The sequence below is a fragment of the Panthera tigris genome, chromosome D4 (genome assembly GCF_018350195.1).
Source record: "Panthera tigris isolate Pti1 chromosome D4, P.tigris_Pti1_mat1.1, whole genome shotgun sequence".
Classification (NCBI taxonomy): domain Eukaryota; kingdom Metazoa; phylum Chordata; class Mammalia; order Carnivora; family Felidae; genus Panthera; species Panthera tigris.
This window is the reverse complement of record NC_056672.1, coordinates 39,459,218-39,479,457: the sequence shown is the minus strand read 5'-3', so window position 1 is coordinate 39,479,457 and position 20,240 is coordinate 39,459,218. Positions and strand designations below refer to the sequence as shown.

The window sequence follows — 20,240 nt, the reverse complement described above, 5'->3', positions numbered from 1 at the left end:
TTTAAATAAATAAACCCTTAGAAATGCTTCATAATAAAAATTTTTTTTTAACTTTTTTTTTTTAAATGTTTTTATTTATTTTTGAGACAGAGAGAGAGACAGAGCATGAACGGGGGAGGGTCAGAGAGAGGGAGACACAGAATCTGAAACAGGCTCCAGGCTCTGAGTTGTCAGCCCAGAGCCCGACGCGGGGCTCGAACTCACGGACCGCGAGATCATGACCTGAGCCGAAGTCGGACGCTCAACCGACTGAGCCACCCAGGCGCCCCCATAATAAAAATTTTTAAAAGAAGAAACATTTATTATAAAATACATCAGATGCACAAAGACGTAACAAAGAATAATCTGGTGGACACTTACCCATCCACTCTCCACCTGAAGAATTAAAGCAGAAAACTGTGGTTGAACAAATTATAAAGCCCCTCTTTTATTCTTCCTTCGATTGTCTGGCTGCATTTGTGGGGTCCCTTCGGGGAGGTAGTGGCTAATGTCGACTCATTAAAACTGGTGACACCTCATATGTGGTTGAGGCCACGCCAGCTAGCGAGAGTAGATCTCGAGTCAGTCTTCTGTGAGGCAATGCAGCATCTGCTGTGGATCTAACTGTTGAGCTAACTCAGCCTTGAGAATCACAAACACCCGGATGGAAACCTCTGCTCTGCCTATGGTTGTGTGACTTCCGGTAAAGTTCCAACCTTCTCTGGGTCCCATTGCTTCATATCTAAAAAATAAGTTTAGTGATCCCACCCTCGGAGGATCACAGGCAATGTCTGTAAATCACCCAGTTGGCACGGGGCAGATAGTAGCTATTTTACCTGACGTGTTAAAAGAAGACATTTGGACATTTCCTAACTGAAATATACGAGCCCCTCTGAACCAGCAGTTGATAAACACCGTATGGCTAGTTGATAACAACAAAGCTCAGTTTGCTGCTGACCCAAAGGAAAGGGATCATCACCTTGAAAGTTTTCGCAGCATCCAGGAGTGGGAGGACACTTAGGAGAATAATGACAATACTCTCAGGAGGACAATACTCTTATTCTTAGGAGAAGAATGAATATACTCGTAGGAGAATAATGACAAAGTTGGGATATTTATGAGCTTGAGGGAGTCTGATTTAAGGTAGGTCTTTCAGTGGCAGCGTAAGGGGACACTTAATTGAAACTGGGAAAATTTATTATATTATAAAGATTGGTAGATTGGTCGACAGAGTTGGGAGGATTTCAAAAGGAGTCTTGAAGAATGAATCATCTTTTGAAGCGATCTCTTGTCCCAAGAAAGGGGTGATGAATGGAGAAGGAATAAATGGGTTTGGGGGAATTTCTGGAAACAAAGAGTAAATTATCTGCAGTGCCAGCTTTCTGAGCAAGAGTTTTCTGGACTAGTAAAGTTAGATGAATGCAGTTGAATAGTAAAGTTAGATTAGTGCAAACAGTAAGCTGAATGGGTATAGATTATTTTTATTCTTGTTTATATAAGGGCTCTAAGAAATATTTTCGTTGTCTGTGTTTTTATTTTTAGGCCTCAGCATGCACGGGGATTATATGATATAAGAACACATTTCAGCAAAATTAGCTTCCTTTATGGTCACTTCCTTTATGGCAACTCACATATTCTCTATTGCTTTTTGTGATCTCATTTGAATGTTTCAGACTGTCCTTAGAATATTATTGTAGGGCCACCTGGGTGGCTCAGGAGGTTGAGCGTCCGACTCTTGATTTGGGCTCAGGTCATGATCTCATGTTCGTGAGATCAAGCCCCGCACTGGGATCCACGTTGAGTGCGGACTGCTTGAGATGGTCTCTCTCTGTCTTTCTTCTGCCCTTCTCCCATGTGTGCTCACTCTCTCTCTCTCTCAAAAAAATAAATAAATAAAATAAAAAATTACAAAAAAAGAATATTATTTTAGCTTTACCCCGGTGGTCCTGGACCTTGCCTGGACAGTAGAATGACATGGGGAGTTTTTAAAAGTCCCAAAGCCCAGGTCCCACCTCAGGCCAATCAAATCAGAATATCTGGAGTGGGGCCTGGACATCGGTAAGTTTAAACTCTCCCAATGTGCATGTAAGGTTGAGAACAACAGCTCGGTGCCTGGCTGGAGAGGTAAAAACTTGACCGGGGAAGTATAAGACCCGGGTTAGACCTTGACACCAACTACTGTTGGAGCAGCTTTCTAGTGCCCTTCAACTTCACTAGAAACATTAATAATGACACAGGTGTTATGTGCAAACATCCTGCCCTTTCAGGTCTAGATTCAAATTGTATCGCCTTTCTCAGGGACTTAAAGCTTCGTGGCAAGCTTCATCTTCGATGACCCATTCCACTAACTTCCTTTGCTTTGCTGCCTTCTTGTAGTGTATGCTGTTCCTTTAGTCTACTCTGGCCTTAACTCCCTTTCTTTGATTTGCACATGTGCTCCGTCATCCCAGCACATCCCCTCCCTCCCCCCCACCGCCCCAAACACACACAAATGGTCATAGTAGCAGGTGTAGCTGACTTTGCTGGAGGTTGGAAAGACAAAAGAGGTTTTATGTCGCAGAAACATGAAAACCTTAATGTAGGATATTAGATATCAGGTACCTATGGCCTCAAAAGTCCTTTGGCCACTTTGCATGCTGTACAGGTACCAACCCCACCCACCTTTCTTCTCTCACTCACGCTTCTTTGCCCCCCTCTCAAGAGAAAATAAAAATTCCTACCATTGTCTTATGCAGAACCATTCTAGCTGCTTCTAGCCTCATCCCCATAGTGAGCTTTGGAATTCTGTTTGCATATCCAAAACTCATTAACAATGATAAACAATGAAGCATCTATTCTAGCAGTACCTTCTCTATCCCCATTAGATCTTTTAAGGAAAAGAAAGCACCAGAGAAAGCTAGTGTCACTCTTAGGAGAATAATGACAATTCTTTCCCAGTCTCTTCGCAGGTATAACCAGTTAAGTTAGTTGAGATTTTAAATAAAACAATTTTTTTTTTGTGATAACAATTTAGTTTCTTAACTCAGGTAGCAATTATGCAAGTTATGGTAGGTGCTAAAAAATATGCAAACTACACGGGTAACAAATCTTCCAGGAATAATCAGTTTAGTTGAGGCATAAGATAGACTCTTCTTTTTTTTTTTTTAAGTTCATTTATTTTGAGAGTGGGGAGGGGCAGAGAGAAGGAGAGAGAGGGAATCCCAAGCAGGCTGTGCTCTGTCAGCATGGAGCCCGACGCTGGGCTCCGAACCCATGAACTTTGAGATCATGACCTGAGCTGAAATCGAGTCAGATGCCTAACTGAACCAGCTGGGCGCCTCAAGACAGACTCTTAAGATATAGTTAAGGTGGGGCACCTGGGTGGCTCAGTCGGTTAAGCGGCCGACTTCGGCTCAGGTCATGATCTCGCGGTCAGTGAGTTCAAGCCCCGCATCGGGCTCTGTGCTGACAGCTCAGAGCCTGGAGCCTGTTTCAGATTCTGTGTCTCCCTCTCTCTGACCCTCCCCCGTTCATGCTCTGTCTCTCTCTGTCTCAAAAATAAATAAATGTTAAAAAAAAAAAAAAGATATAGTTAAGGTATAATACAAGAGACTAATTGTATATACAATGAACTCAGCTTCCACAAATCTATTTCAGTACATTGCCATTTATTTTTCTGAGATCCATATTTTCCAATATTAGATGATTTCAAAGGACCAGGCTCTTTCACAATCCCACTGTAGTAACACATATTGTTTTTTTGACTTGTGGTCAAATTTTCTGACTTCACTGGTCAGAAGGCCAGATTGGTATGACTTAAAGAACGAATAGAGAACTTCCATTTCTAGGATAGGTATCTGCATCAACCCTCCTTCTATAGACAACTAAAATTGTTGCTTAAAATAGATGAAAGACATCAACTGAAATCCATCAATGAACTCTCAAGAAAGGAAGAAACTTTCAGCCCAGGAAATGAGGCCCTTTGTTGAACCAGATGGACTTGAACTCCTGTTCTCACAACTTACAAGGTCCAGGGAATGGGAGACATATCCCAGGGCTTACCAAGGTGGAGAGTCCAAAACTCATATCCCAAACAGCTATACCCTCAGGGTAAAAATGAACTAGAAACAACACTCCGCTTCTCTTTACCCTCTCCCTCAGTCAAGAAAATATACTGCTTATAACTTGTGATGCTGAGCGAAGGTGAAAAAAGGAAAAGAAGTCACTATTGAGAACTTGGACCTAGAGCTCATATCAAGTTTACAGCCTGAATTCACACTCCCTGCGTGGTCTGCAAAACCTCAAGCCAAGAATTTATTTGAGAGTGACCCCAGACTAGTCATGCCACAAAGTGCATGGTAGAAACAAATGTAGATCCCTTCTAAAGAACACAACTTTCCAAGCCCCAAAGAATTCTCAAACACAATTCCAAGAATAATGAGCAGAGCACCATAAAAATTAATAAATACACAAGGAAATAAAGCACCATGATCACGAATGAAAAGAAACAAACAAAAACCCCACATACACAAAACAGATACAGACTCATAAAGACTTCAGATCATGGGAGTTTCAGACACGCACAATAAAAAACTGTTTAACAGTAAGTGACGAACTTGGAAATATGGACAAGAAACAAACTGTAAAATACGACAACCAGGTTTTGAAAGAACCAAGTTGAACTTCTGGAAACGAAGTATAAAACTCTTAAAAAACTCAATGAAATAAGGAATGACTGTTGTTTTTCTTAGGTGTGGTGATAGTGTGGTAGTTCTCCACCAAAAAATAAATATTCTTGTCAATTAGAGATTAACGCCAAGATACTGTCAGATCAAATGTCATCTCAGAGAAATTACATGCTTCCTGGGAAGTGCTTTAAAATGCTCTAAGAAATCGGGGCGCCTGGGTGGCTCAGTCGGTTAAGCGTCCGACTTCAGCTCAGGTCATGATCTCCCTGCTTGTGGGTTCGAGCCCTGCATCGGGCTCTGTGCTGACAGCTCAGAGCCTGGAGCCTGCTTCGGGTTCTGTGTCTGCCTCTCTCTCTGCCCCTCCCCCGTTCATGCTCTGTCTCTGTCTCAAAAATAAACATTAAAAAAAAGTTTTAAATGCTCTAAGAAAAACTTGTTCAATGATTATATGTGGAGAAATATTAAATAAGATTGTCAAAATGTTAATAATCTTTGAAGCTGAGAAATGGGCATGGGGAGTTTTTCTTTATTCCATTGCCTCTACTCTTGCACAGGTCTGAAAAATTTTATAATAATAAGTTTATTTAAGGGACAGGGAGTCTATTTACTTCACTATTGTGGGCCCCGATGTTTTTATTGTGTCTTTAAAAAAAAAATTTTTTTTTAGTGTTTATTCATTTGTTTTATTTTTAAAAAAATTTTTCAATGTTTATTTTTGAGAGAGAGACTGAGAGACAGAGCATGAGAGGGGGAGGGGTCGAAGAAGAGGGAGAGACAGAATCCGAAGCAGGCTCCAGGCTCCGAGCTGTCAGCACAGAGCCAGATGCAGGGCCCGAACTCACGAACCACAAGATTGTGACCTGAGCTGAAGTCGGATGCTCAACCGACTGAGCCACCCAGGTGCCCCTATTGTGTCTTTTAAATTAGTTTTTCCAAATATGATTTTTTAAATGTGTGGGTTATCCTAAGTAATTTCAAGTTGTATTACTATAGGTATAATATATGTGGAAATATTCACAGGCGGATACAGACTATAAATTAGGTGCTATATTAGCGAAAAAAAGTGAAATGGGTAGGTTGGACAGTAGAGTAACAAAATCCAGAAGGAAAGTTAGTGAACTGTAGAAACTCAAACATATAGAAATTATCCAGGAAGACGCACAGAATAACAAAACAATAGAAAGTGCAAATGGAAACAGAGAGACACGGGGCATGTAATGAGAAGGTGTGCTATACATCCATTGGGAGTCCTAAAAAAAACAGCAGCATGTGAAGGAAGCAGCCACAGTATTTGAAGAGATCACGGCTAAGGATTTTCCAGAACTCATGAAATATACCAACCTACAGATTCAGAAGCCCAACTAATCCCCAGCAATATAACTAAAAACAGATTTGTACCTGGACACATTAGAGTGAAACCAAAACAGAAAGAAAACATAACAAACCAATAAAGACAAGACCAAAATGAGGAAAGACCTTAGAAGGAGACAGGTAGCAAAGGCATGTTCTTTAGTGATGCAGGTTTGAGACCTCCCTTCCCAGCAATGAAAGCCAGAAGGGAATGAAACTGTCCAATCTGCTGAGAAAGAGAACAACCTGGGATTCTATGCCCAGTGAAAATGTACTTCAGAAATGAAGATTAAATCAAGACATTTCAGACTAGCAAGCTCTCTAACGGCAATGCTAAAGAACACTCTTTGGCCATCAGGAAAATGTTCCCAAATCTCAGACGCAAGAAGGAAAGAAGAACACAGAACGTGGTAAATATGTAAGCAAATAGAAATAAGAATGGGCTATGTAAGAAAGTAAGTAATGTCAGGCCAGTCTCACTCAAGAACATAGCATAATTCCTAAGGAAAATCTTAGAAAACCATACCAGCTATGCCCCAAAAAGAAAATAGATTCTGGTTTATTTTGGGAATGCAAGGTTGGTTTAATATTTGAAAATTAGGGTATACACTGACAGGTTAAAAGAAACATTGTATGATCACTTCAATAGATACCAAAAAAAAAATATTTGCTAAAATTTAATATTCATTTTATGATCTAAATTATACCACAGATAAAATATTTTTACACAAATGGACAATAGAAGATTACTCCACTAACCTGATAAAAGGTATCTATAAAAACTTAAAGTAGGTACTATATTTAATAATAGGTTAAGATGTTAAAAGCATTTACTTTAGATTAGGAAAAAGACAAGACTATCTGCTACCACCTGTTTTATTCAAACTTGCACTATAGATCCTGAACAGCACGATAAAACTAGGAAAAGATATAGAAAAAAAGAAAAAGTAGCAAAACCGTCAATATTTGCACATGATAGTGTGAGTATAGAAAATCTGAAAAAACATATATAGGTTAATTATTAGAATCGATGACAGGGTTTGGCAAGCCTGCCAGATAAAAAGTAATGGAAAAATCAGCTACAGTCTCAAATATCAGCATCGGATAGTTCGGACGAAAGGAACAAAAAATACAAATGAGCCATCTATAGCTACATGCGACGACACGAATGAAACTCACAAATGCTATGAGGGGTATGTGAGTTTCATTCGCCACAAAGGAACTTCATTCAAGTGACTTCATTCAAGTCACAAAGGAACGCATACTGTATTGCTCCATTTAGGTAAAGTTCAAAGACAAACACAATCAATCTATGGTTGCAGAATGCACACATAGGTAGTAAAGCAATAAAATAGAACAAGGGAATGGTTACTGCAAAAATGAAGGTGTTGGTATCTTTGGGAGAAGGCAGAGAGCGGACAAGAAGGGCTTACACAATTCTAGCAATGTATGCTTTTGACTTTGTTTTTTAAAATGTCTATTTATTTTTGAGAGAGAGAGAGAGAGAGAGCGTGAGTAGAGGAGGGTCAGAGAGAGAGGGAGACATAGAATCTGAAGCAGGCCAGGCTCTGAGCTGCCAGCACAGAGCCCAACACGGGGCTTGAACTCACAGACTGTGAGATCATGACCTGAGCCGAAGTTGGACACTTAATCGACTGAGACACCCAGGTGCCCCAACTTTGTTGAACTTATATTCAGCTTTTAATTACTAATGCTCAACATGTGTTTTTATACTCTTCTGACATATTTCACAATTTTTAGAAAGTCAAAGAGCAGATGGCAAGAAGAACAAAACTGAGCAAATATCAAATGTCTGCATAAGTAAATGGTAGCTGTAGCATCTGAACTTTTTTCTGAATTTTCCCACATCTGATCATGATGATGTATGAGGCTGATAATACCTTCAGGGATAATTCAACCTTACTTCGTCAGAGCTTCAAAAATAACCAATCTGCTTATGACTTAAAAAACTTTATTTTTTTTTACTATTAATTTATCTTTGAAAGAAAGAGAGAGAGAGGAAAAGTAGGGGAGGGGCAGAGAGAGAGTGGGAGGCACAGAATCTGAAGCAGGCTCCAGGCTCTGAGCTGTCAACACAGAGCCCGGAGGCACAGCTCGAACTCACGAACCGTGAGATCATGACCTGAGCCGAAGTCGGACGCTTAGCCAACTGAGCCCCCCCAGGTGTCCAAAACTCTATTTCTATTGCTTCCTATCATCCATGTGTCAATTTCTTCTAGACACTGCCTTCTAGACATTGCCACTTGAATGACCTACTGTCACCTGAAACTACGAGTCTGCTTTGACAACCTATATTGAGTTTGTGAATACGTTTCTTAATATACACACTCTTGCTAGTTGAGTTCAGCCATTGCCTTGGTTTTAATGCCACCTATATGCTGAATCTCCCAAACATCTTATTCCAAACTAAGCTTCTATGGTGAGTTCCAGGTTCATATATCCAATTGCCTAGCTGATATCTCAATCTGGCTATTGCGGTGATATCTCAAACCCACACCGAATACGCAATTTTGTCTGAGGAGCAGCATGAAAATCAAATGCACGTTTGGCAAATGACAGATAGCTTTGTTTCGCTGGTCTTAGGGGTGGAGGACTGGACAGTGATGTAGAGAATGTAACTAGAAAACTAGTTTGGGAACAGACACTGAAGAACCTTTGGTGTTTTGCTTAAGAGTTTGGACCTTGTGGACAATGGGGATTCGCATGGGGATTTTCATTTTCCATTCAGTTACTCACAGAACAAGTATTAAGTGCTGACCTACTATGTGCTGGGCATTGTGTTTGGCATCGGGGATGCATTTGTGTTCAAGCCAGGGTCAGGCAAAGAGGGATTGCTGAGAGCGTTAGGAAGTAGAATGTACTGGAACGGGTGTGTCGGGTTACACCACATAGGATGGAGAAGCGCAGCTAGAGGAGGGGACTGAGGATGGCCCCCAAATTTGGGGGGCCATTGGAGGGATGATGACGCCTTTACCTGAGGTGGTGATAGAGAAGGAAGGGAAAGGGGGGTGTGAAAGTCACCCGATTTCAGCTTGGGCAGCGAGCCCGGAATACCTAGGGGACTTGCAGGAGCTGATTGGAGACGCAGGATCGTGTTTGGTGACAGAAGCTGAAAATGGAGCCACGGGTTAGGACCCCGTCTATAGGAAGTAAGAACTGAGCACGGTGGGTGCGGGCAGGTGACACGGGATTGCTGATGAGGAGCAAGAAAATGATCATTCATACTACAGGCAAGGGGAAAAAAAAGGCGTCGGCAAACCAGTTAGTCCTAGTATTGCCGTAACTGGCTGTGCAGCCTTGACCTCCCTTTGCCAAATTTCTGCCTCCGACTGTCCCGTGACTTATTCTGGGATGGACAGAGCCACCACCACGTGTCAGCAGGGAATTGTGAGACGGTAGGGTTTAAAACAGTGGGGAAAGCTCGCCTGCCATGAGACTGGCTGAGGGACCAGCACGGCCCTGGGCTAAAGCATTGTGCGCAGTGGTCCCTGGCAGATTGCCATCACTAAACTTGATTTAAAGAAAAACAAACAAAACACGTTTGCAATGGTGAACATTATAAAGACCGTCATTACTGAGAAAAAGAGTGGCTCGTGGTTTGTTACGGGTTGAATTGTGTTTCCTCCCACCCCTCCCTGACAAAAAGACCTATTGGGTCATAACCCCCCGCCCCGCCCCAGTAACCTCAGAAATGTGACCTTATTTGAAATAGAGTCTTTAGAGAAATAATCAGGCTTACATGGACACAGAGACAGACAGGCCCAGCAGGAGAATGCCAGTCAAGACGAAGGTAGAAGCCTGGGTGAGGCGTCTACCAGCCAAGGAACGACACAGATTGCCAGCAAAGCAGGGGAGCTAGAGGAGAGGCATGGGACAGATAGATGCTCCCTCCCATGCCTCAGAAGGACCCAGCCTCGCTGTCACCTTGTAGCCTCCAGAGCTGTGGGATCCGTGCCTGGTGTTTAAGCTGCCTAGTTTGCAGGACCCTGATTACAGAGGTCCTGGGAAGCTACCGCACGGTTGTGTATCGTTTGATATCGTCCCAAGGGCATGTTTTGCTCATTCTTACTGAATCCTCACACCCTCCTGTGGAAGGCATGATCAGTGACCCCTTTTTCAGAGTAGGAAGCCAACACGATCAGATACCCAGGTTTCTCTGTGATAAGGCACAGGAATTTCAGCGAGGAGAAAGTCAGGAAATGTCATCCGATGGGACACAGCCCACCCTAAGCGGTAGAGTAGCGGAGGGCACTGGTAGAACAGGGGGGATCCAGAGTCAGTCGCATAGGTACAAATCCCAGATCTGGTGGCTCAGGCTGTGCGGTCCTGAGCAAATCCTTAACCAACGCCGCACCTTGGTTCAATGGGGAAAATTAGCACCTAAGGTTCTCCCCGAGGATTAAATGGACGAATTCCTGTGAAACGCTTAGCACGGTGTCTGCTGCGTTACTATGTGCTCCGCAAATAGCCCTTTTACAAAATGACCCATGCAAAGTAACAAGGGAGTGGAGAAGCCCCGCAGTAATGATGAGTAATGATACCATCATAGTTGCCTGTGCAACTATAGTTGTGCAGTGAACGTACTGTGCAAAAGATCTATGCTGAACACCTTGTGTATATTTAATGGTCTCTAGCCGTCTAGGGGCGAAGGACACAAGGCAGCTGCTGCTTATTCCGCGGGCAAACATTGCTTCCAGGGCCCATCAAGTCGTCACTGGTGAAGGTCCTCTCCCTAGGTCAAGTCCACCTTAATCTCCTAAGAAGCTCTTTGTGGTAGTGATGAGGATTCGAGCCACATCGTCAGATGTCAGGCAAACAGAAAGAGAAAGAGTTGGGGGTTATATGTACCTGGGAATGCATCCGTTAAGAGGTCAGAAAGTAAAGCATGGCTTTTGATATAGATGGCGCCCACATGCTTTGAACTTTAAAATCACGGCATAAGGTTTCACTATAAGCAAGTTCACCATAAAGGGATTTCACGACACAAGTCACAAGTAAAGGAATGCAATCACCATCCTGCATTTTAAAAATGCAATTAAAATTGGTGCAGACCCACTGAGCCTTGCCAAACCCTGCTTTAAATAACAGTTTGGAGAATCACAAACTTCAATTACTTTTGGCAATGCCTTGGTTTTCCATGAGGCATGATAGGTTATTAAATGTCGTAACGATTTAGCTTGCTAATGAATAGTTTATCCTACATTCAGTTAGGTAGGTTTTTCCTTCTCTCTCTCTCTCTTTCTCTCTCTCTCTCTCTCTCTGTCTCTCTCCCTCCTTCTCCCCCTCTCTTTTTCAGCCTACTCAAAGGATTGATGATAATTAAGGGAAAGCTGTCAGGGGGGCAGGTTTTTCATCCAACAGATCTTTATGGTTCTAGGGTTACCTAGGGTAGAATCTGGCTCCATCTTGTAAACTTAATATCTACCTTCTACATTAGTGGTGGCTATCAGAATGATGATAATGGGGGCACCTGGGTGGCTGAGTCGGTTAAATGCCCCACTTCGACTCAGGTCGTGATCTCATGGCTGGTGAGTTCGAGCCCCACATCGGGCTCTTTGCTGATAGCTCAGACCCTGGAGCCTGCTTTGGATTCTGTGTCTCCCTGTCTATCTTCCCCTGCCCTGCTCATGCTCTCTCTCTCTCTCTCTCAAACATAAATAAACATTAAAAAAAAAAAAGAATGATGCTAATACAGTAAGAATAACTGTGGTTGTATGTTCTATGCATCACCTTTCAAACCATTTTGAATATTTCACATTTTGCCTTAAGACCTTAATGTAGTAGATAAGGAGGAGACTTATTATTCTTTTTAAAGTCATTGAGGCAAATTGAAAAACATTCAGAAAAAAAAATCAAATGTCCTCAAATTACAAACTTCATCATGAATAAAGCAGAACCAAACACGAACAGGTAATGTAGTGCTCGTTCCATCAGGCTGTTCAATTCCCTGGGTTCTCTTTCTCTCTCTCAAGTGACTGAAGAATTGCTATCAGGGGATGCTAATACTATTCCCAAGTATTGTTAATTTTCATACTGTTGAGGTCTGATCTGGCGACCAGCGGTCCCTTCCTGATCTGTGATGTGCTTGTATATTTCATGGCCCCGCTTCAGTCAGGAGAGATGGTGGTCCCACCTGGTTACTGCCATTCACGAAGGTCAGAACTAGACATAGACCCGAGGCAATTCGACAGAAGTGTACCTGTGAGATGTGTCTCAGGAAAAGCAAAATTAAACTCACCAATAAAACAAAACGCCTAAAGATAAGATAAAGAGCTCTAAAAATATTTAGCGGCTCATTCTGAAGCTCTAAAATGAGACTAAACTTTGGAGTTGCGATCCACACGTGGGCCAAATTAATGTTTTAATCTAGTCGGCCTGTGCTCTGTGTCAGGCACAAGGTTAAGGGTGTGGGAGGTAGACAGGTAAGTAAGAGAGTCCACTCCTTTGCAGACATCTGTGGTCATGGATTTCCCCCAACCCCACCCCAACTTGGGCCAGGTACCTCATACGTGTAAGAGTTCAGTCACTTGAAGAGCAAATTTGTCGTCACCGCTGCAAGACAAAGATCTAGATAGAGAGTAGGGCCAACTGGTGAGCCAAGTACCTGGATCATTCCATACAGAAGGGCTTGGAGGGATGACTCCTGGTTCCTATCTGTCTCAACCACATCTGCTCCCTCCGGCTCCCATCCCAAAGCCCTTCTGCTCCCATGCCCACACTTACCTCCTGACTAAATTGGCTCCAATATTGGCCCCTTTAGGGCAGAAGGGACAACATGACAATTGCAACCGTGGCAAATAGTCTCCGCTGTGGGCCTTCTTGATTCTTATGCTGTGTTTGTGCCTCTCCACTTATACTTACCCTGTGTCCTAGGCATGTCCCTCGCTCTGGGCTTGGAGCCACCTGTCCAGACTCTGAGGTGTTCTTCCCTCTGGCATCCAGCTGTGGCCTACTAGCCCCGGTGCCACTTGTTGTCATAAACAGAGTCCCGTCGTGAACCTCAGACCCCCTTTGGGTCCTGGAACATGCTTCCTCTTCTGGCACCTCTTTATCCTGGCCAGAAGCTCAGAGAAGTGTTCCCCCATGTCTGGTTTGACCAAACTAGTGCTAGTATTTATTAAGCACTTACTACCTCCTGGGCACTCTTTTAAAGTGTTTGCTCTTTTAACCCTCAGAACAATTTATAAAGTAGGCATTCTTCTTATCATCATCCCCTTTTACGAGGGAAACTTAGGCAGAGAGATTAAGTCATTTGTCCAAGGCTATCAGTCCCCGAACTTCCGGGAGCCTATGCAGAAACTTCTTTCAGAAAAGTAGCTCTGCAGTGATTGGTTAGAACCCTCGTGGCCGTAAATCCAAAACGCTAACTGGTCTCAGACCTGCCAACACTTCTCTTTCTTAAAACCTCAGCTTCCTGATGTAATGGGAAGAGAAAGTGTGGTCATGGGGCATTCCCTGGTTCTCCACTATTCGATGATCCTGCTCTCCACCCCCCTTCCTCAGGGGGTCCCGGTTGCCACCACCTTTCCTAGATGCAGAGCGGTAATTCGCCGCCGCCCCAGGCCTTCAGCTGTTCTGGGACTCCGAGTTATTGCACATTATCATTAATGGATCAGCCCCCCTCGTAAGGTTTCCAAATAGAGGTCTGGCCCGCCAGATCGTAAAGGTTAGGCCTACGTATTCCGGAGGGCTGTGTCAGATGAGGAATTCTATTAGAAAGCTTTGCATCTGGAGTTTTCTAATGGTGCCTTCAGGCAAAAAAAATTAAAATTAAACCAACAACCAACACCCCTTCCCCCACCCCCGCCCCCACCATTCCAGCTTTCCCCCACAGCAAGATTTCTGACTTGGTTAAATAGAATTCATTAATAAGCAAGGGGGAAAAAGCACCCCAGGCAGTTTACTCTTGAAAATGTAAACTGTTAAAACATGTTGCGGTTACAAGCATTCTGAAAATAATGCGTTTTCTCTAGTGTTTTCAGATTTCTTAGAATCAAAGATTTTTCCGATACATGCAGGAAACACGAAGTGGTGAAGTCAAAGAACATTTAGCTCTTAGCGTTCTTCATGGTAAAGGTCATGTGGCTGTAGAGTTTGAGATCTGAAATCGGCAGCTACCATTTACTTGGACTTCCCCTGTTTTCAGCTATCTTATTTTTCCCCCCAAAATATTTCCAAGGGCAGGCATGAACAATCCTTCATTCCCTGGCGTGTACCAAATTCCCCTGAATGTACTAGATTGGTCCAGCTTTTCCTCCTTCCCTATTTCCTCTCCCTCTCTTTCTTTCTGTCTCTCTCTTTCTCTCTGATTCTCTCTCTCTCTCTCTCTCTCTCTCTGTCTCTCTCTCTGTCTCTTTCTCTCTCTCTCTCACACACACACACATACACACACACACACACACACACACAGTTTACTAGGATGGGGATGGGGTTCTAGCAAGATCCCAAGAAATAAATGGTTTTAAGGTCCCTATAAGGTCAGAGCTGGCTGGGCCCCAACTGGAAACAGGACTCTGGGAGGAGGGGACAGAGGAGCCTTCTTTGCAGGGGGGGTTCCCAACCTGTCTTTGTCTGAAAACTGGGCACTGGGCCAGCCCCAACCCAGCGGATTGCCGCTCTTGGCCTCCAGCCCAGTGACGGATCTGACTGTCATTTCCCTACCCCCAGTGAGGCAGGAGGCAAGCTGAGAAGAGGGATGAGGCGGAGAACACAGAGCTTGGTCTGGGAAAAGAGGTAGGAGGGGCGACACTGGAGGCAGGACTCAGCTGGGGCAGTGGGGGCCTCGACCGCTCCCGGGGTCCGCTCGTCAGCCCCTGCTCCCCTGTTAGAATCCACCATGAAAAATCTGGGAAAGTAATGACTCCATCAGGAGGAGAATCTCATAGCCGGGTCGCAGAAGGAGAGGCAGGGAGGCTGATGCTCCCTCATTTCTAACAATGAGATGTTGGTGGGCAACAATCTTATAGAAATAAAGGCTTCCTGAAAAGAGAAGTCCACAATCTCTTTTGAAAATGAATCCTGTAGCTAAATGCCCCTCACAGGCAAGACATTCCTCTTTACACCCAACTTAAATCAAGAGACCAATCCCTGTGTGTCCAAAATATGTTGCCATAGGCAGGGAAACAAAGCTGACAATATTTAGAAGGTGACAAAAAGGACGGCTTCTATGAACTTGGGGAAAACAAAAAGGACAGCTATACTAGCCATAGGACTCGCTTGTGATTGGCTTTTTCTTCCTTCAAAATGTTTACATGTGTCTCTCGTTTGTGAATTTATTCACAACGTGTCTGTAAATTAAATGTCTGGCACATCAGAAATGTGAGGAATCTAGTCCAGTTTCTCCTACCTTACTGATGAGGAAATAGAGACCCAGAGACGTCTAGGGACCAGCCCCAGGTCAGACAGGTAAAAGGGTTGGGGAAAGGAATTGAATTCAGACCAAGCAAGCTGCTTCTTCTCTCTCTCTCTCTCTCTCTCTCTCTGTCTTTCTCTCTCCCTGTCCCTATCTCTCTCTCTCCCTCACCATCTCTCTCTTTCTTTCTCTCCCCAAGAAGCACCATGCCTTCCCTGCCTTTCTGTACTTCATCAGAATCTTTAAGCAATACGTGCATATATGTATTTTCCGTGACGCCAACTCATATATTCTGTTTATTCATCTGTTCTTCATCCATCTCTCTCTCTCTGTCTCTCTGTCTCTCTCTAGACTATACATTCCATGAAGTCATGATACGTGCCTCTCTTGTTCTGTGCTGAATACTAAAGATCCAGAACAACGACTGGACTATAGTAAATCTCCAACACGTATTTGTGAATGATATATTCGTGGCAGAGTGATAACATTGGTGTTGACATAGGAAGGTCAGAAAAAAAAATCAGATGGTAGATTGCAAAGAAGTAAAGGACATCAGAAACCATATTTTGATTCAATCAGTCTTCCCCTTTAAACTGGGTTGTAGGTATTGGTGGACGAAATATATCCCCTAGAAGACAGCGAATGGGCAAGAGAAAATCCTGGTAGTTGTTCCAAAGCCCACCCACTTCAATGGGCACGAATATTTGGGGGCACCCCAGTGGCTCCGTTGGCTAAGCGGTAGGTTCAGGTCGCGATCTCACAGTTTGAGCCCCGCGTGGGGCTCTGCGCTGACAGCACGGGGCCTGCTTGGGATTCTCTCTCCCCCCCTCTCTATGCCCCTCCTGGGCTCCCTCTCCCCAGCACTGGCTCTCTCACTCAAAATAAGTAAATAAACTTTTTTAGAAAATAGGCACAAATATCGCAGAGTCTATCCACAAGGTAACTGACATCATCAACTACAGGAGCAGCCCTTTTGTAGCGGAGGGGAAGGGACCGTGTGACCAGTTCCAGCCAATGAGCTGCGAGAAGAACTTTCAGCCGCTGGTTCCAGACGGTCTAGAGCGCTCCTTCCATTGCAAAGCAGTAAGCTGTGATCAGGGCAGGAGTTGTTCCCTTAGCCTGGGTCCCAGAGTGAGGAGACACAGAACAGGGCCCTGCAGTGAACAGAGTACAAGCAAGGGGAAAACCTTCCTAATTTAAGCCACTGAGATGTGGTTGTTGTCACATAACATAACCTAGTCTGACAGATACGGTGGGGGGGGGGGGGAGGGGGAGTAGTTTAAGGGGGTGTGACGACTGTGGCACTTCATAGCCTTGAATACTATACTATGACGGGAACGTTATTCCCTTTCCAAATCACTTCCAGTCGTTCAGATGAGGAGAAGCGTCAACCAGAGGTCGCCGTGTTTTCAACAACTCTGCTCTGTGACTCGCCTTCCTTTTTAACAGGGAACAGAGCTGGGGCTCAGCGCTCAGAGTTACCTGGCTAGAATTTTAATTCTACTGTTTCATCATTACATTTTATTTCACAATGACCTCTATTTATGGAATGTGATACTGTGTATTTTGAATACATGGAATGTTAAAAATTTTCCTCCCCCCAATTTTTATTTAAATAATAATATAACTAAGATTTCTAGAGTGCTGACAGCCTTAAGTTTCTTTGGCACATAATAACCTATTTAATCCTCATGACAATCCTGTGAAATAGGTACTATTATTAACTCCATTTTCCAGAGGAGAAAATTGAGACACAGAGGTCAGATAAGCAGCCTCGGGTCCTCAGTTAGTAAGGGACAGAGCCACAATTGGAATCTGGGCAATCAGCTTCTACAGTTTGTACCCTGTGAGTTGATTTCTTCAAAATATCTCCCTTATTGCTTACTTGGTACATAGCAAAAATTGTTAAGTGTAGTAAACACCTGATGATACTTTGGGAAACTGCTCTTTGCCAACCAGGAGATTTGCTTTGCCACCCCCCCCCCACCTCCTTGCCATGAGTGACCTCTTACCAGGTTCATCCACCTGCTCCTGGCATGGCCAGAGAGCACTTGGCCTTGGGGCCTCCACAGATGCGTGGGGCTCAGGAACTTGGGGTAGTACTCTTCCTTGGGAGCATGGAAGGAAAATGGGTTTGGGAGAATTCGAAAGAAGAGGGAAGGGGCTAGAGATGATCAGAGGGGAGGGGCTAGTGACCATGTGCCTCTCAAGCTTTCCTCTCCAGAAATACCCTCCTTCCAGAATCACAGGAACTTTCGCACCCACTCAGCAGATGAATGAGGTTCTTGTCACCCATACACCGTGCCGGCTAGCCCCCACTGCACCCGGGGTCCTCTCTGTTTAGAGGGCTTCAAGGGGACACCCTGCTAATAATCCGGCGATTAGAAATAGGTTTCTCTGTGTGCTTTCTTTTAAGGTTTTCAGCCCTTGAAATATCTTGTGCAGACTCCTTGAATTATTATAATAAGGAAATTTATAAAAAATTTCCCCTTGAAACTTACTTAGCATGGAACACTCCAGTTTCTTTGTGTGGTAAATTGCTAAGGATTATTTTCCTTCAGATTACTGGAGGTTTAAAACCTATATATTCAGGGGGAAAATTAGCTTTTAGGGATCAATGAGTTTGACATTGATCAGTCGAAGTATAGTCATCCTGGCTTCCTCTAATAGGAAAAACAAGTATTTCTGATTGTCCCCAGTCCTCGGACCATTTTGTTGGTGCCGTATTTTTTACGACTGTGCTGCCCAAGCACTTGGCTTTCAGACTGGTGGTGGAGAAACCACAAAAGAGACTCCGATTCGTATGCCACTTGGGGCGACATGATTGGTGGGGTGGCAGTTGGGGGTGAGAAATCCATATCCGTTATTGGTTAAAAGTAGAAAGCGTGATCCAACAGACCGGCTTCTCTCAGTCCTGTTATTTTCAGCAGGACAGTGAGTCTTACCTTCTACAATTTTCCCAATGTTGGTTGCATGTTCTGGCACTCGGTTACCACTCCTCTACATCATGACAGATTACAGAGACACGGCTCCCCTTTCCCAGCGTTCAGAGAATGTGCATATTTAGGCAATAGATGGCAGTGTTTCCACAAATTTTAATAGTGCAGTAGCTCTTGAAGGAGGCTGAGTACCCAGCTCTCCTGTAGCTCGCCGTGATCGTATAGTGGTTAGTACTCTGCGTTGTGGCCGCAGCAACCTCGGTTCGAATCCGAGTCACGGCAGGAGGGGTGAAGGCTTTTGAAGGAGAACAGCCCTGGCCCCGGGTTGTCCCGCATCCAGCTAACATTTTGCAACCAGACGCAGAATGATGGAAATCCATAAAACAGAAACCACTGCAAACATTTTAAACTTTAGAGAGAGGGCGTACGCGGGGTGGCTTTATGAATGCACTAATCCTGTTTCAAGCGTGTTGTGTGTGGTTTTTTTTATTTGCACTGACGGATAATATGATAAAACTGGAGTGTAGTGGGCATGTAATTATTATTAATTACAACTACTTAAGCTCTGCTTTGAGCAGACTCGTCAAGTCTGCTTGCTTTTGAGCCTTGCCAGGACTGTATGGTAATAACAAGCCTGAATTATTTGGAAAGATGTCAGCAGTAGATGTGGAAATCCTGTTTAACCAGGCATGAATTGTTGTCAGGAGGTTTTTTTTCAGGATGACAGAGAGAAAATGAACTGTCCCTTATCTGTAATTGCAGGAAACATTTTGTTTCTATGATATGAACTGGCTGTAATTTAACTTTCCTGCATCATTGGATAATGTAAGAAGCCAGTTGTTCAAAACGAAATTCTCTGAAGTGGGCATTTGGGTCTGATAAAGGGCATATTATAAGTAGACAATGGGGCTCAAGCAATAAATAATGTCCATATATGGTGAAACTTTTTAAATGACATTTTCCAAAAGACTGGGGTTTGTATTATAAACGGCTAAACGTTGAATTAATGTGAGTAACACGGCTTTAATGGGCCTTTCTCCAGGACTTAAAAACATGAACAATACAGCCTAAAAATGTCAAATATAAGTATGTTATAATGAGGTTTACTGCTCTAAAATTATAACCCGCCATGTTTTAAATAAGGGATCACTCGAAGGGGCTTTCTAATGGCTCTCGCCCCTGTTTCACCACTGGCTTAGCAAAACTCATGTTTGTTATTTATATAGTACTAAGAAAAATTCGAATGAAAATAGGTGCTGAGGGTAGGCACAGAATCTCTTAAGTTCTTTCAGAGTCAGCGATTCCTTACAAATGATATTCTAAAAAATTGCAATAAAAATCACCCCCGCTTCCAAACAAGAGCGATTTCTGTTTGATTACGTGTTCAAAAAGGTGGGCCTCAGAATATCATGCAGCGAGACAAATGTGTTTTTTGTTTCCTCCCAGACTCGCTTGCAAGACTGTTTTCTACTCTGAGGTGTCTTCTTCCTGCGACTTATTCCCTAATCTCCCACCCCCCTCCCCTATTCCTCCCAAGTCCTGCCTCCCCTCCCCAGAGGGCCTAGCCTGGGCTTTGCCTCAAGTCTGCAAGGCCTTCTCAGCTGGCTGGCACGAATAATGCTTCTAAGAAGACAGACGAATTGCAATTGGTCTTTAGTCGAAGACAGCCTACGGAATAAGCCAGTATAAGGTTATATGTATTTTATCAGGAGACCAAGAAAGCAATCATTGGAAGGAGATTGTGTCGGTCAGAGCTCAGTGGTTGCAAGTGACAGAGACTCAACAAGTACAGATTGAAAGAAAGAGATGTACCCAGGCATGGACACGAGGGAGCTTCAGAATAATCGAAATCACGTTATTGAAAAGTGATCGGGACACACTCCGTCTCATCCCACATTTCTTCCCGAATTTTGCCTTTGTCTTCTCAAACTA

General features: G+C 43.7%; 1 non-coding gene across 1 annotated transcript; it reads left to right on the top strand.

Moving 5' to 3' along the window:
* The first annotated feature begins 18,518 nt into the window (after positions 1-18,518).
* On the top strand, positions 18,519-18,590 carry TRNAH-GUG. Its single transcript has one exon. It is a non-coding gene; the product is annotated as a tRNA-His (tRNA).
* The last annotated feature ends 1,650 nt before the right edge of the window (positions 18,591-20,240 follow it).